The sequence below is a fragment of the Phyllostomus hastatus genome, unplaced genomic scaffold, assembly GCF_019186645.2.
Source record: "Phyllostomus hastatus isolate PE091 unplaced genomic scaffold, TTU_PhHast_1.1 phas_contig_113, whole genome shotgun sequence".
NCBI classification, from domain to species: Eukaryota; Metazoa; Chordata; class Mammalia; order Chiroptera; family Phyllostomidae; genus Phyllostomus; species Phyllostomus hastatus.
The window spans coordinates 13,090,706-13,114,074 of NW_025333530.1; the positions used below are offsets into that span (position 1 = coordinate 13,090,706).

Sequence of the window (23,369 nt, forward strand, 5' to 3'; positions counted from 1 at the left end):
AATAAAATGTATTTAAAATAAAATAAAAAATAAAAATTTTATTGAGATATTGTTCATATGATAAATTACCATATAATGTATACACTTACATACTTCTTTAGTATATTCACAGGGTAATGCAACCATCACAGAAACATATCGATCATTTTAAACATTTGTCCCCCTAAAAGAATCCTTGTATCCAGAGGCTGTCACTACTCTCTCACCATTCAACTCTTCACCAGCCCTAAGCAACCAGTAACCTACTTTCTGTCTCTATATTTTTGCCTATACTGAACGTTTCAAAACAAAAAAATAAACTAAATAATACATGGTCTTTTGTGACTTGCTTCCTTCACTTAGCATAATGGTTTTAAGGGGCATCTATGTTTGTAGTATTTATCAATACTTTATTCCTTTTTATTGCCAAATATTATTCCACTATATGGATAAACCATTTTAATTATCCATTATTACTTGATGGACAGCTGGGTTGATTCCACATTTGGTTATTAGGAATAATGTTACTATAAATATATGAAATTTCTGTGTGACTATGTTTTCATTTCTCTTGGATTTATACCTAATAGTGGAATCCTGAGTTATGTAATTTTTTTTTAATTTTAAGGAAATGACAAAGTGGCTACATCATTTTACCAGCAATGCAAGAGAAGGTTCTAATTTCTCCACATCCTCACCAATACTTACTGCCCATCTTTTTTTAATCATAACCATCCTAATGGCTGTGAAGTAGTATTTCACTGTGGTTTTGATTTTCATTTCCCTAATGACTAATGATATTGAACATTATTTAATGTTTATTGGCAATTGTACACCTTCATTAATTTTTAATTAGGTTGTCTTTTTGTTGAGTTGTAAGAGTTCTTTATATATTTCGAATACATATCCTTTATCAGATATATAATTTGCAAAATTTTCTCCCATTCTGTGGGTTTTCTTTTACTTTTTTGATGGTATTGTTTGCAGTAGTCAAGTTTTTAATTTTGATGCAGTCCAATTTATCTATTTTTTTTCTTTCATCCCTTATGCTTTTGACATTATACCCAAGAAATCCTTGCCTAACTCCCAATCACAAAGATGTTTCCTTCTAAAAGTTTTATATTTTTACCTCTTACATTTGTATCTGTGATCCATTTTGAGTTAATTTTTGTTTATGTTGTAAAGCAAGGGTTCAACCTCACTCTTTTGCATGTGAATATCCAGCTGTCCAGCACCATTTGTTGAAAAAAAGCTATTCTTTCTCCTTTCAATTATCTGGGTAGTCTTGTCAGAAGTCAAATGACCATAAATATAAGGGTTATTTCTGGGCTCTTGATTCTATTCATCATTGACCTGTATGTCTCCTAGTTCTTGCTAGTCCAAATATGGATAGTCACCCAACTCTGTAAGGATGGTGTTTATTACACAATACAATGGGTTTAGTAGAGTTTCAAGGACCCAATGTAGGACCCAGGACCCAGGACCCAGGACCCAGGACCCAGGACCCAGTTGTGATTTATGAGCCAAATGAAAAAGATTTTTGCTTATGGTTTAGGGGATACTTTCTAAATTATTATTATTTTTTAAATCAACAGATAAAGCAAAGATTAAAAACTAGAATGAAATAATCTACCAACCTAGCAAAATAAAAAGAGAAATAGAACTAAGACAGAACTGAAATAACAGTTACTAGGCAACCACAGCGATAAGTAAATGGAACGATTAGTCCAAACTATTATGCAAGTTGATTTCATTCATCAACATAAGTGTGTATGTTTAGATCCCAACTACTTCTTTAAAAAAATGGCTGAGGTGTTTACAAAATCAAATATATAAAATTAGACAATTAAAATAACAGCAAACCAATAGATTCTTTTATCCTAATTTTCTCGAAGCCACAGTGCCCTTAGGGAATGGCCAGACATTTCCAGATTAACACGTGCAAAGGATTCACCACCATCAAGTCCATTGGTCTAGAAGCAACAGATACATGGGGATATTTCTAATGTACAGCTAGGAACAGAATGTGTTATAGTCTTCAAAGGAAAATAAATATAGGAAGTTCTGGCCCTTACCTCCCCCAAAATCCGTGGTGTTTTTTTTTTTAAACAACAAAGGATGAAGAAAGAGTTTCTTTGTCCTTTGGTTCCTCCAAAGTAAGTCAGGTCTGTATATAATTATTGAGTTTCACATTCCTTCAGAAAGGGAAGAGATGTCAATGCATAAAGACTTGTAATAAACAACAAACTCAGGTTAGGGGTAGAGGCAAAAGAGTACCTCTGCTCTAACTAGAAAGATAAACAAAGAAATAATCTTTTGCTTTTAACAATAGTAAGTCAATTTTAAGACAGAATAAGAGGTTTGATTTCTTATTCTAAGGCTACAATCACTAAACTGGAACTGTGGACAAATCCTCCAAGTTTTATCATCTTCTTAGGCATGTTCCCAACTTGATAAGATTGACATAAAGAAACTGTGAAAATTAATTCAAAATATATCTACTGGAGGACTGTATTTGCAAGAACACCCACCAAAAGGTTAATTAAGAGCTAATATGTACATTACCAAAGTTCTTTCCTTAGATAAAGAAAACCATAGTTCTTATGTGCTTTTGCGCTCCAACCCCCACCTGAAGATATCCACTATCCTAAAATTTATGTTATCATTCCTTTGCTTCTCCACGTATTACCAGATGATGTATTATCTAGATCTGCCTATTCTTAAAAACTTTATGAAAGTAGAATTTTTATTTTTAATTCTTTTTTGATCCTTATAATATTCCTCCATGAAGATGAATGTAGTGAAACCTAGTCTGATTTATGCTAAATAGTAATCCTTTTATGAATACACCAAATTTATTTATTGCTTTACAGTTGCTAACCCATTTGAGCTGTTTATATCTTCAGCTATTAAGAACAGTACTTTAAGTGCCCTTATAGATTTCTCCTGGGCCATGAGTTGCAAGAGCTTCTCTAGGGTTACTTAGGAATCACTAAGTAAAGCCGAATTATTTTCAAAATGATTGTATCCAACTGTGGGACTGTTTCTACTGCTCTATATCATCTCTAACAATTGTTATTTTTGTTTTTCCTAGTCTAGTGAATGGATGGTGAAGGACAAATCATTCCTCACTGTTTTAATTTGCATTTCCTTGATTACTAAAAAGGATGAGAATCTCCTCATATGTTCGCAGACCATTTGTTTCTGCTCCTGTGAAATAAATTTGTAAGTTTCCTATTTCCTTTTATATATTTTTTAAAAACTTGAATAGTTCTTTTATATTCTAGATAACAAACTTGGTCAGTATGTCGTCTCATGTTTGGCTTATCTTTTCACTATGCAGTCATCTATTTTTTTAGTAAATTTTTTATTGAACTATATATAACCTATATATAGAAATGTGAGCAAATTATAAGTGTAACCCACATACACAAAAGCAGTTTGGGGTTCTCAGTAATTTTAAAGAATGTAAATAAGGGAAAGATCAAAAAGTCTGAGAACTGCTAAATCAGAAGTATGTGGTATCTTACTACCCTCTGTATTACTAACACCTCCTATGTCCCATCTCTTCTTTCTCTGTACTAAATCTTGGGAAGTTTATCTATCTTCCCGTTTACTCTTCAACTCTATCCAATCTTTATCACTTTTCCACTGTGTTTTTCATTTATAGTTTTTTTTTTAATTTCTAGAAGTTCTACTGAGATTGAGATCTTCCTTAACATTTTCCTCATCAATTTTGAGGTTCTCTTCATCATATATTTTAATCCTCCCTTTATTTCTTTAAACTACAGTCTTTACAAACTAATAGTTAGAGTTGTCTACCACTGTATAACAAACCACCCCCAAACTTTGTGGATTAAACAACAATCACTTATTTTGCTTACAAATTTGCAATTTGTTCAGGGCTCAGAAAGGACAGCTTATCTTTCCTCCACAAGGCATCACCTAGGGTAGCTTCACAGAAGGTTGGAGGATCCACTTCTAAGATGGCTTATTACAAGGCTGGCAAGTTAGTGCTGGTTGTCAGATGGGAGATTAGTTGGTACTGTGGGCCTGGGGCCTCAGTTCCTTTCCATGTGGTTTCTCCATGAACTGTATGGGACTATTCACAACATGGTAACGGGTTTATGGGATTATTCACAACATGGTAATGGGTTCCAAGAACAAGCAGCCCAGGAAAATACAAAAGAAAAGTGTAGCATTTGTATGGCTTAGCCTCAAATCACATAATACCATTTGTATCATATTCTTTTGGTCAAAGTAGTCACAAAGGCCTGCCTAAGTATAATGGAACAAGACAGAGACGCTATTTCTTGATGGTAGAAGAGCACGGTTCTAAAACAGCACATGGATTGGGAAATGTGGTTACAGCCATCTTTGGAAAACAATCTGCTACATCTATAAATCAGTTGCTTATTTTTTTGTGCAAATTCACATTTCTTGCAACTTATCTATGAAGACTCTGTTAGGTCTGTCTGTGTTTCAAATCAGAGATATGAATTTGATTCTCCCAGACACTGGGAATCACAACCAACTGGGAGTACTTTCAACTAAGTTATCAGTTTAGAGATTTTCAGGCCTCATAGGTAATATGAAATCTGGTTGCAAATCCATGTGAATGCAGGCATCTGCACAGGCAGTTTCATGGGAGACTTTTTTCCCATCTCTTCATCCAGATCCAAGATATTAACAAACAAGTATCTGTATGCAGGGAATCTTTTATCCTACTTATCCACTGAGGAAGTCACCTTTCTGGCTCCAGTTTTATATGAGGCAGTCTCCAATATGACCTCCCACTCTGGCTGGACACTTCTTTTATTCTTGTCCCTCCCTTTTGTTCCAATTGTGTAAGAAACCCTCGACATAAATACCATCTTCACTGCTTAGGGAAATCACACTTTCTAGCCCTTTCAAGGCCTTCAACTGCTTTTCTTACATGAGCTCCAGCATTTTACATATATTTTACATGTATTCACATATTTTCCCTTCATTTAAAAATGTTCTGACCAGAAGAAGCTTCTCTGCACATCCAATCTACCATATTACTGAAAAAGAATCACTCAACATCCACTTTAAGCTATTTCTCTTACATACAATTACAATTTTAGTATTATCTATATTTTCTTTTTTTTTTCTTCCTGTGTCTGTCACACACATGCCTACTTTCTGCTTTGCTAAGAAAGAGGTGTTTAACTGTGTAACAATTCCTTTCCCACAGAGGAATGCCACAACCGCCACCATCAGAACAGCTGAGTATTATCTATATTTTCAAAAGGCAGTTAAATAGTATATATCACTTGGATGGAAATAATTTGGAAAATGTGTATAATTACTACCACTTCCTATAAAGCAAATAATCTGTGGGGACATAAACTTATTAGACATACCAACTTTAGCCCTACGTTCTTCATATCTTTTAAATCCTATTGAGGTTTATACCCCTGTACATATTTTAAACATGGTTTAAAACCATACCACAACCTAAGGAAAAAAGTTTTATTGATTTAAAGAAAAAGCAAATAAAAACCAACTATTTCTAAGGTCAATGTCTTAAGGTTTAAAAAAAATGGGGGCCAATGTCTTGTAAGAAGAGATCAATTCATTTTCTTCAGCAAAATGAAAATGAACTAAGTAGATTTAATATTCACATGCATTTTTTGAAACAGATACTCTTATTGTAAATTACAGTCAACACTCAAAAGAAGCAGGAACAACTCATGAAGAAAAGAAGACCTATAAGCCATGCAGATAAGAGCCTTTCAATGTTAGATCTCCCCACCATGCTGAGAGCTGTGGCTACAAATTACCATATTCTCAAAAAGATAACAGTCAACTTTATGTCCTAGGTGAAATGGCTACTACAACCGTTAGTCAGCACAAGCAAGAGCCATAACAGCAAATCATTGAACAGACCACTTATTGTTCTTCATCTTACGCAATATGACCTTTCCAGCTCAGCCTTCTAAACATCACAGTGGTTCATGAGGACAAAATCCACATGGAAGCAAATTCCAAAAGGTAATTTACCTTATAAACAGCATGCATTTCCAGATTCCTCATCTTTGCTCTACTCCTCTCTGGGTCATAACAGAACTTGACAGAGGTTGGAATTTACTATGTATAAACTCTGTAGCCCAGATTAGAAAGCTCAGCAAAGTACACATTTGGCACTAGCAAAATGGTCGCTTTGAGCACTGATTTGAGTTTGCTAACTTAGGATATCCACAGTTTCAAAAATATGTCTAAGACTGTTGAGATTAAACAATCAAAAAAAGTCACACGTCACACACATCCCAAACACAGGTTTATGAGTCTTCTGAGATCATCCTCTTTATACCAAAAACATACCAAGGCCATTATTCAATGTGTGGTTTCTTTTCATAGTTAGAAAATTAAAGAAATTAATAGCTTTAGATATAAAACTTAGATAGCTTTACTCTGAGGTATTGTCCTAGCTTGGATCTCTGTGTATAGAATCCAAAAGTACCAGTTACCAGACTCCCAAATTAGGACCTACAAAAAGTTCTTTTCATTCACTAGCAATCTTGCTTCATATGAGGACTTCAAAAATATCTTTTGTAAGCATTGTATTAATGAAAGAGGCTGTAACAAACTCGACTCCTATTGTATAGTACTTTGCATATACCCTGTTGATAGAATTCATGTATACTGTATTTCATTTCATACCTTATTGATAGGTCTTTTCCTAAGACTAAAATCAAATAATTAGGCATCATAAAAAGGTAAACAGTGAATATACAGGAAACATTTAGCATATGAAATATTATGAAGTTTCAAAAGGTTAAACCTGGAAAGGAAAATGCTCAGTCTGAATTATAAGTAACCTAACGTATGCAGATTGGGGGCAAAGTTACATCCTACAGTTTTAGGCAATATCAATCTAACCCATAATATAGTAATGAATTCTCCCATCTGAATAATAAGGATATTGATATAAATTATAGCCTAGAAATTAAATACTTGATCTTACTAGCTGAGTACCCTTATAAATTAATAAGGCTTTGCTTCTCCATCTGGACATTAAAATGCTAGTCAGTACACAGGTTCAGTTATAACTTAATCTGTTTTGATCTGCTTTACATAAGTCTTTTGGCCTCCTTCCATTGCTCACCTACATCTTTGGAAGTATCTTTATATATGGCGAACAGAAATAAACAAGAAACTTAAGCTTGGATTTATTATTCTGAGAAAAATTATCTTTTTATAAAATTTGCGTTTTTATAGCAGTAATAAACATGCATAATGTGATGAAGCTATTGCTAAAAAAATAATTTTTATACTTTGTAACACAGTACCTTAATTCAAAAACAGGAATACAACTAATACCTATTCAATAAAGAGAATAATTACCAAAAAAAGGTACTCACCCTCGACAGTTCAGAAGGTTGTGGGTTTAATTCCAGGTCAAGGAACATGCCTGGGTCATGTGTTTAGTTTCAGTCAAGGCGTGTACGAGAGGCAACAGATCAACGCTCTCCCTCTCCCTCCCTTCCCCTCTCTCTAAAATCAGTGTTTCTCAGATGAGGCTTAAAAAAAAAGTCTTCATTTCCCCCTGCATAGAAACTGAACTACTTACTAGCATAAATCTCAATTCAGTATTTCAGAAATACAGCCTTTAGGGAGAAAATATGTTTGTAATTTCAAAGATACCTATAACTGTCAAATCACATGACTAGGTCTGGGTTTCTACAGGCCTATAATAGCTCACTTCAGTTAGGGAAGCAACCCCTTAAGGGCATCAACCATTCTGGTAAAGAAAAAAGCACTAATGTATTTGTTATATTTTGGATATATACCTTTTTCTTCTGTCTATGCTTCCTCCTTTCTCTGAAGAACAATTTCGAAGTTACAATCTAAACTTCTGGCTTTCAATATTAGGTAGATACTCCCAATGTCATTAACAGTGCAGAAAGACAAAGAGCCTACACTTGGGGCAAAAGAATGAAGTTGAAATCCTAACTCTACCACTAGTTTCTTATCTGTAGAACAACTACTTTAAATAAAGTTGGTATAAAGGTTAAACATGAATCAACTAGAACAGTAGCTGACAGAACAGGTAACTAACAGATATCAGCTGTTCTTATGTTGTTGTTGTTGTTGTTGTTGTTGTTGTTATTCTATGTATCCCTGATCAGGTTCCTACCCTGTTTTCTAGTAATTCCAAACTTACTTTCTTCAATCCCTCTAACCAATTTCAGATCCCTAATTTTCAACATATAACCTGGTCGTGTGTTTGATAGAGAAAATGAAGAATTCCTTCACTTTCCTTGACATCTCTACTCATCTTATGCACCCAAACTTGCCTATCTTTTTCATCCCAAAAGAAGCAGGTCTTTCCTCCAACCTCAGGCCAGTAATAAGTGCCTAGTAAATGTTAGTCACTAGCTATCCTCCCCACCCCCTTCTCCTCCTCTTCCTCAAATAAAAGGAATAGTAATTTTCAAAATCCACATTACAGGGGCTGACTGATGCAATTATGGAAAATAGCTGCTGGTTTTACTGAACTACTCTACTCTTCATCCTCAAAATTATTTAGCTGGCATAAGGTCAAATTCTTAAAACATAACTACTGGTTCAAATTCATAGAAACAGAAAGTAGAATGGTGTTTGCCAGGGGCTGGAGGCTGAGGGCACGGGGTGGAAACGGAGTTTTTAAAAAAGGTATAAAGTTTCAGTTTTACAAGATGAAGAGTTCTAGGGGTTGGTTGCACAACAGTGTGAATGTACTTAACGCAACTGTATACTTAAAAATGGTTAAGAGAGTAAGTTTTATGGGATGTGCTACAGTAACTGTACCACAATCCAAATACATACATACATGCATACATATGTACACACTAGTACTACAAGCTCAGAGCCACCCCAGTATGACCTCCACCAGCCTTTGCCCTTAATTCATTTTCTGGAACCCTATTTAAATGAGGGTTAAAAATCTGTTTGGTCATTTCAATTTGTTGAAAGAAATTCCTGGCCAGCAATAGAAACTTATAAAACCTATGGTTTTATAAAAGATGGCCTGTTGTTCAGGTGCATTTTGGGGCTAGGAATGACTATATTCTCAGAGATTACAAATACAACATCTGCTTTCCTCCACTCAGCAGAAATAAATGTTAAAATAATTCTTCAAAAATACTACTTATACTCCCAATGGAATCTTCTGACATCTGCACATAGAATCCTTAGGACAGAGGTAGGCAAGAGAATAAACATGTGGTGGAAAGCTCTCTTAGCATAACCTGCTCTAATGAAATCCATGTTATAGGGAAAATCTGACTTGAGATGAATATTTATAAAAACTATGGTTTAAAGGCCATTTATTTTAGGAGGAAAAATATGCAGTAAAACTAACACAGTAACAAGCTAAAATTCAGGGTGAGAATAGTAAACAAACCATTTCAACCAGAATAAGAGACCATTTCAACTAGAATAAGAAACCATTTCAACCAGAATAAGAAACCGCATTTTTGAGAGTTATTTTTTTTTAATGGTTAGTATTCACTCTTTACCTCAAGATGTTAAAGAATCATTACACAAAGAACAAAGTGTGTTGAACACATGCAAACTTTTGTTAACAAAGCTACATTTGGTTATATTTACCAAACTTCAGCTGAAGTTTGGGTGGTACAACTCCCACTCACCTCACAGTATAGGCACAGAAGCACTGAACATTAACACTGTAAAGATCTTTGTAAGTATCTTATTCTAACAAGCACTGAGGGGATAAATAAACACTATCTACAGAACTTTCTCATATACCAACTTTAATATATGAGATATGATTATGATAATGATTTTTAAAAGAACATGTTCACAATAGCCACAAACTATCAGAAGCTTTGGGGGGAAATTAACAAAACTATGTCAAATTTTTATGGAGAAAACTACCAACATTAGTAAAAGAACCAAAAAAAAGCTGGGGGGGGCATATGCCTTGTCCATTCACAGAAATACCTAGTATCAAAAAGGTATACCGTTTATGCATTTCACCTGGCTAGGTAGATAGATCAGTTAAGTTAGAAATATGCTATATATGTCAAAGTGGTAGGCTCACTCCCTGGTCAGAACACATACAAGAATCAATCCATGAATGCATAAATAAGTGAAACAACAAATTTATGTTTCTCTCCCCAACCCCTCTTCCTCTCTCTCCAAAGGTCAATAAAATTTTAAAAAGCTCTGGCCAGGTAGTTCAGTAACCAACTGAACTACTGGGATGATACTGTAACCACAACATCATCCCAATATGCCAAGGTTGTGGTTTTTGTTCCCCAGTCAGGGTACAAACAAGCATCAACTAATGAATACATAAATAAGTAGAACAACAAACTGATGTCTCTTTCTCTCTCAAATCAGTAAAAAAAAAAAATTAAATATATTTTTCAAAAGACCTCATGTCTTCCTCCTTGCCTCTAAATAATCTACACTCTAGTCTCTCTCCCAAATAAAACTAAAATTAAAAAAAAAAGAATATTCTATATTGTGGGTAATAATGGCAAGGAGACATGATTGGGGTGGGGGTTGGGGAGGAGGTATGAGGAAAACATGTCATCTTACCCAAGCAATTTACCATTTAAATACAAATGTCTAGTCTATAATGCCTGCCAGCAACACCTTTCCTTCACTATTTTTGCAAGTTCAAATGACCCTCAGAAAATCTGTTTCCATGGAATTCTCTGTATTTTACTTTTAAGACCAGCAAGGGCTTTTAAAATGCAAAGCAAACATTGGAAACAATGTAGACAAGTCAGAAACTAATTTAACATTGTAAATTTATAGTTCACCATACACTTATTTAAACGCTGCACAAATTTGCAACTTGGTATTCTGCCACTATGCTACTTGAAAACAAGAAAAGTGTTGCTTATTCAATACCAATATAAGCTATCCTTCTAAGTCCCTAAAGATCAAGAACAACAGTTCCCTGAGACCTCTAAGACCAAAAAGATACAATATCAGAGTCTTAATAAAAGTTACAAAATTAAAAAGCTAAAGGCAAGACAATTTTTCAATTAGTGTCCTGGGAAAGGGACTAAGTAAATTAAAATGAAAAATTAGCCCTGGCTGGCGTAGCTCAGTGGATTGAGTGCGGGCTGGGAACCAAAGTGTCCCAGGTTCGATTCCCAGCCAGGGTACATGCCTGGGTTGCAGGCCATAACCCCCAGCACCCGCACATTGATGTCTCGATGTCTCTCTCCCCCCCACCCCCCCCTCCCTCCCTCTCTCTCTCTCTCTCTCTCTCTCTCTCTCTCTCTCTCTCTCTCTCTCGTTAAATTCCTACTACTATAGGCTTTCAAATTAAAATTCCATATATTTTTGACACATTAAGTAGAATATGGCAGGGCAATTAGTAACTAAATCTTTAACCTAAGCAAGAGTTTCTTGACAATTCAACTCAAAAATGTAACTAGAAATACACCTAGGACTGAAGGTTTAAACCTTACTATAAAAACTGATTTGAGAAGCAATCACAATTTCTAAGAGTAATTTCTAGATCTCCTAATATTTTATTAAACCAGATCCAAAGCAGCTGAAATTTAAATTTCAGTTTGAGGACAGAGGCAAAAGACTTTTCCTCCCTTCTCTGAGAAGAAATAATTGGAAAAATAGACATTCTGTGAGAAGGCAGTAAGATAGTGCATATTTTAATGGTGCAACAATAAAAAGAAAAGGCCATGACTGACTGGATACATTAACTATCCAAGTTTCCTGGCAGCAATACCACATGGTACTTACCAACACTAATTATCATAGTGATCCTGACTAGCCAATTACCAGCAGATCTGCGCAAAGTCTACAATTCAGAGGTGAGAACTCTCCTGAATAAAAAACCTACTATAGAGGCTAAGTGTCTAGACAAAAGAAGGAGAAAACCTACCAACATCGGAGAGCTTCCCTCCCAAGTTCAGAGAATGAATGCCTGCGCCCCCAACCTTTCAGAGAGAACTGGTAAAAAAATGCTATGAATGAGGCCCAACAGTCAGAAGGCTACCAAAATTAGATAGATCCCATACACAATAGCGAGTAAAACAATATAAACTCACGGGCCTTCAGGATACACAGTCTAATGCCTTAGTATAATAGTACACAGACTATCTTATTGGCAGTACATTAAAAAGTACATTTTTTAAAAAAGAAAACATTAATTTCACTTAGTCACTAATTTCTTTGAGAATATAGGAAAAGGACCTGTGAACTATATCCCTAAAATCAAATCAGAGACAATCTCTTTGACAGGGTCCCAATTCTTAAACATTAGTTTTTCTTTAAGGCTCTCTCTTCTTAGGCCATTACTCAGTCACTCTTTCCAAACCTAGGTCTTTCCAAACCTTGATTGGACCTACGTCCAAATCAAACAGTACAGTAACTTCCACATCTGTATCTCCAGGCTTTATGTTCCCAACCACCATCTCCTGAATACTACCCTATATGCTCTAATACTTTCAAATTGGCCCATCCATACTTAAACTGATTATATTTTCTCAGCCTCTGCCAAAACTTCTCTACCCTGAATGCCCTTGTCACCTAAAAGCATTTTTTGGGATAAAGCACTAATTAATCTGTTTCCTTCCTAATTAATCTACTTACCAAAGGTCACCCATCCACCTCTCAAAACCATTAATCCCTCACATTCCAAAATTTTTCTTTTATAATGAAAGCAGTATCAGTTGTTGCTGTTTATTAGATAACTTTTCAGTAGGAGGCAGGCATTATTATGTCTGTTTCACAAATGAATTAAACCAAGCTTAAGGTTTATCTGAAAGAGAGACAATTAGGAAGTGGGAGACAAAGAGTTCATTAACAGATACTAACTCTTAACCACTATATAAAAATGCCTCATTATAGAATGTATTAAAAATTGGGGGAAGAAGGAAACCAGATATAATTTGATCACCCTAATAACTAAGTTATTAATTCATCATACAGTTTCCGTCATGAAGCACAATAATTTTATGAGATACTCTCAAACACTAATAAAAGACCAAATCAAAAATAAATTTTGGTGGTTGCATATTGCTTAAATAATATAGTCAAATAGTATTTCACAATCTGCCTCCAACCTACCTTTCAACTATATCTCACAACATTCCCCAACTTCTTAGTACTGTGCACAATTAGACATTCTCATTCACTCTCCTAAAGCCAGGTCTGTGTTCAATTTTTTTTAATACAGCCTTCCCTGACTTCTTCAGGCAAAATTAATTCCTCCATCTTCTTGCTTCTATATTATTTCATTCCTAACTTGTAGCACATACCATCTATGTGCATATATACATATATACAAATATACATATATTATCAAATTTATTTTAAGACCTGAAAAGGGAAGTCATCTTTTATTTTCATGTACAGATAAGATAGCCCTCAGTTTATAATGGTTCAGCTTATGATTTTTTGACTTTACGATACTGTGCAAGCAATGTACATCCAGTAGAAATCATACTTCAAATATTGAATTTTGATCTTTCCCGGGGCTAGCGATATGTAGTACCATGCTCTCTCATGATGCTGGGCAGAGGTGGTCAACTGCAGTTCCCAGTCAGCCATCAATCACGAGAATAAACAGGCAATAAATACTGTATGGCGTACTGTGTTGCCAGTGTTTTGGGGATATTGTGTTCTGAACATGTTCAAGGTAGGCAAGGCTAAGCTATGACATTTGGTAGGTTAGGTGCATTAAATACACTTTCGACTTAGGATGTTTTCATCTTATGGGTTTACTGGAGCTAACTCCATTATAAGTCAAGGAATATCTGTATTAAACACACATACAGAAATCTCATAAACTTGTGTATCTATAGGGAAAGGCGTTTGTGTGTAGCAATTCTTAGTATTTCTATTCTTATCTCTTCCTTTCTTACCTCTTCCTTTCTTACATTCCATATACTTCACAGCACTGAAGCTAAAGTAAAATACTTCCAAATGTAAAGTGGCATGGCAACTACACTACAGTTAGGATCATCCATGTAGCACCCAATTATATTAAATGTACAAATTGTTTCCTTTGTATTTAAAGTAGGGCTTTTCACTGTGCTTTAGGCAGTAAAAATGGATACCTTTGCCCAAAGACAGAAGTTAACAGGGTCAAGTAACTGGGATTCAAAAAGTATCACTAAGTGACCAAATGTAAACAACAGATAAATTTTTAGATCATTACTTCCTTTCCCCTCCCCATATAATAGAAATGTTTTCATAGACACAACTGATTTTTAAAAAGACAAATAACAACATAACCCAATAACAACCAAACTATGCATACCATTTTCAAATTGTCTTTCTGCAACACCACACATTCCTAAATATTTTAATTATAAAATGTCTGGTTTAACTTGAAAACATTTTGGTTATTGCTGTTTAACCAAAAAAAAAAAAAAAAGGCACTGCAGACAGAATAAATTTAGCCTTTTATGCTGAAACCCTGAAACCCAAAAATACAGGTTAATTTAGGTCCTAAAAGTATTTTTTCTCCTTTTAACATATTCTGAGAAGTATATGGAAACAGAGATTTAAGAAAACACGATTATTCTTCTAGAGCAGTCCTAAAGCCAGAAGGGAAAAAAACCTTAAGTATCACGAGGGATAACAGAGAAGAAGAGGGGCTATAAAGACGTCAGCAGGCTGCTAGGCAAAGCCAGGTTGCCAAAGAAACCAAACAGTAAAGAATAAGAGGAAAAATCATTAGTGGGAAAACCTCTGAAACATCTTTATAGGAGCTCAATCCCTTGTCCTAAAAGACACACAGGGAAGAGACCACCAATTGAATGACAAAGGGAACCTGGAGACACCAACTGCCTAGCAACTAACTGCCTTTTCTAAATTACATAGTCAGTATACATGTATCGGTTAGAATGACCTCAGATGAATTAGAAATCAATTATGAATCTTTTGACTGCTGAAACCCCAAATCTATGAGTGTGTGTATGTGTTATTTTATGGAGCTTTTGTCAGCTTAGCATTTAAATAGATATAAATGGTACAGTATATTTAACAGATATAAAATTTTTAAAAAACATTACTGTTTATAATATGACTTAAGTAAAGAAACTTAGCAAACCAGAAATATTTATGAAATTAGCTGGCCTCCCTGCCTCAGTCTTAAAGTTCAGTCTAAAATCATTTTGAATTGTCACAGCTTAGAAAGAAAAAATTAAAATACAAAGTATTATTTGTAAGTAATCAACAGTCACTAGTTTTGAAGAGTTTGAAATGAGCAAACCTATTTGAAATTCCCAAGCCAAACCTTTGTTCTAAAGCCACTAAACCAGGTTGTAGATAAGGAGACAGGGAATGAATAAGGAAAAATATATATACAAATAAAAAGAATGTTAATTTTATTTTCTCTGGAAAACAACATTTTAGACCAAAGTGCTTAGGACCCTGGTTTCTGAAGGCAGACTGACTGCTCTATGCCTTTTAGCTTGTGACTTAACCTTCTTCCTGTGCTTCAATTTCCTTACCTGATAAAGACAGTAATAACACCTGACTCAGAGGTAGTTGTGAGGTTTAAATAATGACTAAAGAACTTAGAACAAAAAGTGATTGGTAATCATTAAATAAATCATTACAAAATCCCTTGAGATTACCTATTTTTAACCTCTTCATCTTGACCACTGTGAACTATCCCCTATAACATCATCGTAGAACTCAACTTCCTAAAAAGACTCAACAACTCCTTACATAGTCTGTCTAAAACCTGTGTTTACTCACACCAAACACAAACTTATGAGTCTGGCTTTCAAGATCCTCTAAAAACGGCCCCCACACAATCTCTCCAATTACTGCCCCCAAAGAGTCAGTTTTAATCATGCTACTTTTCACTCAGCTTCACACAAAACACATTTTTGTTTCTGCTTCTGCAGCAACTATAGTCTTTTTAAAAGGCCCTCTTTACAGGCACTTATTACCCCTACTTTCTACTTGTGCAAATTTTAACCTACCCTTCCAGAAAACAGCTCAGATACTTTTAAGACTCTAATATTTTGATCCACAGTGATCACTTCTAATCCTCTCAACAACCTAGCTGCTGAGGACAAACATACTGTTCTCTAATTGTGCTAGTTCTAACTATACAAGGTAATAATCTCCTTCAGGGCAGAAACTGTATCTTTCCTCACATCATCCACAGTATCTAGCAAAATGCTATACACTTTGACAAGACTTCCACGCATGTGTTTTCAAAGTTAAAAATAAGGAAAAAAATTTATACAATAAACACAGTAAATTATAAATTGTTCAACTCTGTATTATAACTTCACTAAGGAAGGTAGAAATAAGAAAATATTCTCTTAAATACAGCTGTAATTTTATAACCAGAAAACATCATTAACACAGAAACATACCCAAATCCAGTGACATGAGACAGAACAGACCCAAAAGGATGAAAATATGGCATTTCTCTATCCTTCATATAAAAAGAATAAACAGGGAGCTATTTCACTATTTTTCATAAGGTTGTTAAATGGAAGCACGCTGACTTAAAACTGGCAGGTCTATGTTCTCTCTCACTAGTATTACATTCATCCATAACAATATCACAGAGGACCTTTTCACTTCATTCAATTAGCAAAAAAGAATTCCCAAATCTACCCTCAATGCAAGCAATTTTACATCTCTCTGAAGTTAAAAACAGGAAACAAGATTCAGAGGAACTACTGGACATTATTATTATTAGATTATATCTTTTTAGATATCTTCACTGCCAGTCAGTCCTCCTTCATTTTGCCATGCACTTGATTCCTTAGCAACTAGTCTGGTAGCAGGCATAAATTCATGCATACAAGTGGAGGTGTGCTGAACAAAACATTGGTGATATACTCTGCCAGTCTGTCAGGATCTGACGGGTCAGGCAGTCTACTAGACAGGTAAATAAGACACAGACAAATACAAGATTATAAAGAGCAGACTATCTTGTATGTGCACCATCATTCATTCAACAAACATGCAGGGCACTACATGCATAACTACATCAATGCACTATATAGTATACATAAAGCACTTTGCTCAGTATTCTAGGATAAGAAGGCAATCATTAATTAAGTAATTAATTTATATTCTGCCTTGATTCAAAAAATGTTTAATGTAACCTACATATACACTGTGATAAAATATAAAATAATGAAAGGAAAGGTAAAAAGAAAATAAGATTAGGAAGATTAGATAAAAAAGGTTAGTATGTGAAAATAAAATCACTAAAATCTTTAACATTCTTTTTCCAGATATGAACAAATGTACCCCAAAGGGCACAACAGTGCCATTGTGGATAAAGAATGTTGATTCCATTTTTAAATAACAAAGCAAAGTTGAGAATGTGTATGCAAGAGACTTTTCTAGACAACTCCCAAACAACAGATCATCTCATCTCTATTCTCTAGTATTTTATGTGTCTTTACTCCTCCCTGATCATTGTAACAACAAAGCCTAAAGCAGTCTACCAAGCACACAGTAGGTGTTTAATAAATACCTGCTGAATCAATTTAACAACTCAATTATTTTCATGGTTCCTGTAACCTCTGGAGTCAATTAAAAGTTTTTCCCCTTCTACCATTTTTTAGAAATGCCTAAGAAACATAGAATAAATGAAAACAGTGGCACCTCATTAATGTACCAGAGTAGTGCCCACAGGAGAATACTATACAATAATCCAAAAATTGAGCTCAAAAGGGGCTCAAGGGAAGGAAAGTAAAGACAACTGCTGTTTGAAAAATATCTGAAATTCATCTTCCTCTTAGGATGGATTTTGGATATAAATAAAAACAAATGTTTAAAATCTCAATTTCACCATAAGGAGAGCCAGGGACTTTAAACATGATCTCACAGATAAAAGAATCAAAAAGAGCAGGACAGAAGTACGGCTTTCATCATTTCCTCAAAAACTTTAGCACTACATACTCCACAAAGCACAGCCTGGTACAGAGAGGTCTCATCTAATCTAGTCTCATCTAGTGCTTTGCTTTTTCTACAGCCCCAAGATCACTGAAAATTTTCAGGAATAGCCATAGAAACATAAATCTCTATGTATGTAGTTACATAAACTTTTTACATGATAAACACAGTACAAGTATAAATTATTGCCAATACAGAAATAAATATTTAATCCAAATTAATCCAAAAGCTTCTTTAAATCAAACTAAAAGTGTTCACTTACAGAACTAATTTTACGAAATGATCCATTCAGAACAAATCAAAGAGAATGCTGACGACTATAGATACACTACCTTCAAGAGCAAAGGTATATGAAATCGAACTGCATTGCAAATCTGATTCCAGTCTTACATTAGCAATGATCATTCTTGCTTTTACTTTAAAAGATTTGTGAAAGAAAATACATTTTCACAAACACAGGGGACCCAAACTTGCTTACAGTTTGACCATACAGTTAGAAATGTTAGAACAGTTCTGAAATCAGGTTCAAATCCAAAGTGTAAAGCATTCTTACATGTTTTTTTTTTCAATTGTAGGTACATTTATTTTTAGGTCCATCACCTCTTTACACCACGTTGTAAAAAAACAGAACAAGTATTTGATATTAAGCCACAGATAGATGTTTGCACTCAATTATAGTTTCAAACTTAAATGTCTGTGACTTTGCTGAAATTACAACTTCAATTCCTCTAACATTCTTTAAATCTGTGATTTCTTTAAATTCAGGATAGACCAGCAATGGCAAATAAACTACAATCCTAACTGCAAATAAACTACAATCCTAACTGCTGTCAATCCAGATGAACACTAGTTTTATCAGCCTGATATTCAACTTACTTGTATGTCTTACCAGATCAGTGGGAGTAATAATCCTGTGAGACACATGAGGCAGTTAAATCTCTAAGGCCTTTAACTGAAAAATATCCTTGATCTAAAGAAGCAATTCAGTAAAATGCCTCACTTTTGAATGATCTAGCAGTCTAACTTTAAATACAAATCATCTTTCCATACTTTGTTTTAAGGTAATGTCTTCACAAAAGAACCCCATAAACTGGCCATATCTAAGGGTACAAAAATTAGGAAAACTAATAATCATTTTCATCATCACATCATATGCAATTAACTTACCTATTTGCTAATTAATTTCACAACTTAAACTCTTCTGGCAATTTAATGAAAGCTGAACACCCAATCACTTTTTTGTTCATTTTAAAAAATAAAGTATTTTTTAATTACAAAGTGATAAATGTTTATTGTAGAAAATACAAATCAAAAAAGAAAAAAAATCACTAATGTTACTCCTTATGGAATGCAACCACTGACATTTTAGTGAACAGTTAGCTTTATTTTTGTCACCTGACTTAATGGTTTCCACCTCAACCTCAGCTCCATCATCATCCCAATCTCTTTCAGGTTTACCCACATTACCTACTCACCACCTTCATCCTAAATTTCTTGGCTATGTCTGTAGTTTTTCCTATTGTATATATCTATCAATACAAAAATGACACTGCACATAAACCATATGAAATGATTTTTCTACTTAGAAACATATAGTGTTTATCTCTCAATCTTTTTAAATAGTTTTCTACAGCATCATCAGTGTGTCATAATTTAAAATTGACCGCCCAGGATTGTGCTTTTAGGTGTCTTGGGTTTGTATTTTGTTTTTGTTTTTGTTTTTTAATTTTTGTTTCTATTCTAAACACTACTACAGTGAATGTTCTTATGGGTACTTTTTAAAAAATTATTTTATTTTATTTTAATTGTTGTCCAAGTACAGTTTTCTGCCTTTTACGCCCAGCCCACCCCCTACCCCTCCCCGCCTCCCTCCTGTTTCCACTCCCCCACCTTGTTTTTGTCCATGTGTCCTTTATACTTATTCCTGCAAACCCTTCCCTTTCCCCTGAAATTCCCTCCCCTCTCCCCTCTGGTCACTGTCATCCTGTTCTCAATTTCAGTGTCTTTGGTTATATTTTGCTTGCTTGTTTGTTTTGTTGATTAGGTTCCTGTTAAAGGTGAGATCATATGGTATTTCTTGTTTTGACCTATGATTATTTCTGTAAGACAAACTCCTAAAACTGAAACTGCTAAGGCAAAGAATATACACTTTAAAGCTCTTGATATAACACTGAAGTTGTGCCTACCTAGTTCCCTACCCCCACAGCTATACTAAGTATGGTCTTTTAAAAAATAAAGCTTTAACCTTTTAGCAAGTAAAAGAGAATGTCACTGTAATTGACATTTCTCTGAGGGTGACATGTATAGATATATCTAATATTAGATATGTATATTAAATAATTGTCCATTTTTTCTTTATTTCTAAAAATTTCTATGAGCTCACCTTTAGCTCAAAAGTCTCTCTTGTTCAACCTCTGAATTTTAGCAGGCTTCTATATGGGGAAATAGCATAATATAACAGCATTAAAAACCACTATTCTGCTATCACTGTCTGGAAACTACTTCCTCAAACTTAATGTTGGGCAAGATAACACCTCCTTTACTTATGCTCCAATATAGAAATTAAACACATGGGAGTGCTGGCACAACACCTTGAATAATAAAATCTACACACTGCAATTAGCTACACATTGTTGGAGTTTATATGTCAGATCAATCCACTTGGGGATTTGTTTCTTAGCTACTTTCTTAGGCATGCCTTTTAAAATCTTAAGTGCATTTTACATTTTAATACTTAGCTCTATCAGGAAGCCAAGAAATAATACAACGGGGAATATCAGCTTTCTTTGATGCTGTCAGATTACTAAAACATTAATGACAAAGCATCATATTAAAGCGATGTATCTTATAAAAGTAATATCAGATCCCATTAAATTACAACTGATTCATCTCTTGTTACCTTGCCCAAACCAACCTAGAAGTCAAAGGAGCTTTCAAACTCAAGATTTTCTCTAACTTGCCGAACTCATTCAGTCATTGCCAAGGCCAGTGCCAAAGTGATTACCTAGTTTTTAATGAATGCATTTCCTAAAGACTATTAATGTACTTATCGGTGCCAGCATAGCTGGAGGGGAGATAACTAGCCCAATGAGATTAGTCATTGACATCAGATTACAGAAACAATAGGAAATGACAACAGGTTGCTTAGCGGCAGTTTTCCAAATGCATTCATATGAAAAAAACTGACAAGTAATCTCCACAGAGAATCGTAGACAATGTATTCATTAAACAATACTCTCATCAAATGAGTATGACTAAAAAAGTCTACCTTCTTGGCAAATTTTTCTCATATATATAAACTAGAATATGTGATCATCATTTCCTCTCCCCAAAGCTCTCCCACATGACGGATGGTTGGAGGGTGGTTTGAACAACACTCAAACATTCAAACAACATGCAAAATAATGTCAATCCTCCTCCCCAATTCACTGATCCCCTCACAGCAACACATCAGCAGAAAACACTTCGACCTCATTAGAACCTTCAATAACTTGACCTTTCCCCTTATGTTTTCTCACAAATGCTCTTTATCTCTTATAGTCAAGTTCCTATGAGTAGTCTTTAATCACCTCCTTAACTAACACTCCTCAATTCTCTAATTCTGTGGAATTTGCCTTCCACCCCTATTACTCTACTTAGTGAAACTCTAAGATCACCAACCAACCCACTAATACCAAATTCAAAAGGTAGTTTTCAGTCTAAGTAACTCTACAGCAGAGTATGACAGAACTGACTACTTCCTTCCTTAAAACTCTTTCTTCTGCTTCCCAAAGGAAAAACCTCCCTGACCTCTCTGGCACCCCCTTTATCACCTGCTCTATTTCCTCCTCCTTTCCCAATCCTCCACACAGTAGCCAGAGGGATTTTTCCAAAGGTCTAATTTTATCATGACACTCTTCAACTTAAAACCATTCATTTGCTCTTAGGCAAACTTCTTCACATGGTTTATGAGATAACTGTTTAACGCCCCTGGCCTCATTTCTCTCAACCCACTTTCTAGTTCTCCACAATTCAGTCACAGTAAATGATCTGCAGTTCCTATGGACAACTTCTTCTTCACAATACATTCACATCTTAGTCCATTACTGAGTAAAAAAATACCACATTCTGGAAGAAGAGGGGGAGAGAACATTTCATAATAAATACACTTTAACCTAAAACAGTACCAAGCAGAATTCTCAATATAATAAAATGCTTGTCACTAGCAATTGTTTTATGGAGAACATGTAGGAGGAAGGTTTGTCATCTGACAACATCTACCAGGTTAGTATTATGCAAGTATCAAAAACCACAAGCAGAAACAGTTATTGTCACCAAAAAGTCTGTACCCCTACGTGACCTCTACTGTGAAATGAGGTGGGAGGTGTGTTTTTCCTGCTCTAAAATCTAATGTGCTCACATTCCTTGCACAGAGCCAGTACTGGGAAAGCACAGGCTTGCCAGCATGAAAAGCAATCTGTGTTCTACAGTAAGTATACATGACTTACTGAGTAAATGAGGCCTTTGTAGTCGTTTCTAGAGCAATAACCAACCACCACCACCACCGAAGGCGAAAAAATAGTCTGCTTACCACATTAACATCGCCTTTCCTATGATAGTGATTTTTTACTACGGTGAGCATCCTATAATGAGAAATTCACGTTGTCTTTATCAGGTCTACACTACTCAGAATCTGGCAGAATTTACGCAGAATTAATCAAGCTACACATGCCAATGCTCACTCATTTCTCTTCAATGAATCTTCAGTGAATAAGAACATAAAAGAACATAAAAGAAATGCTTTGACGCAGGCAGATCTGTTTTTAGAATTCAAGATCCGCAACTACTAGTTTTGTATTTTGTAAAATTTGCTTAATTTCTAAGAACATCTTCTAATGTAAAATGGGAATAACAAAAGTACCTAGCTCATAGGGCTGTTCTCGGGATTAAATGAAATACTATATTCAACCCAATGCCAGGTACACAGCAAATACTCTGTAAACAAAAGCTGTCCTTACCACTACTTTGACTTTGCTGCTATAGCTATACTATTTGCTTTAGGTGGGGTCAATATCATAGAGGGTTATAAATTCTACACCCCAAAAAATACACAATTCAAAATGAGAATTTAAAGGTAAGGCAGCCTACTTATTGATAAGCTAATATATAAATGAGAAATATAAACTGGTTCTCTTTTCAGATGCAAGGCACCGCTGCAAACTACCTTTAGCAAGAAATGCTCAAAATGATAAACCCTGGTTATTTGTGGAGTACTGCCTTTATCTGGGCATCTACAGAAATTGTAAAGGAAAGCAAAAGAAGAAATTAGACTAAGTTATGTATTAAATAGCAGAATTCCACCACAGAAATTGTACTCACATATAAAGTGTGAACAAAGGATGAAATACTAACAGGTAACATTTATTGAGAGCTTATTATGTTCCAAGGACTCTGTTAAGCACTTAAATACATTATCTCCTTTAATTCTTGTAATAACCCTACCAGTAGAT

The 23,369-nt window shown here is 34.8% G+C and overlaps 1 protein-coding gene and 1 non-coding gene across 5 annotated transcripts in view; both read right to left on the bottom strand.

Moving 5' to 3' along the window:
• SIK3 (SIK family kinase 3) overlaps positions 1-23,369 on the bottom strand; it is a 261,321-nt gene that overhangs the window by 139,071 nt on the left and 98,881 nt on the right. The gene's annotated exons all lie outside the window — the stretch shown is intronic.
• LOC123820119 lies at positions 5,118-5,247 on the bottom strand. The gene has a single exon (XR_006785892.1). It is a non-coding gene; the product is annotated as a small nucleolar RNA SNORA41 (small nucleolar RNA).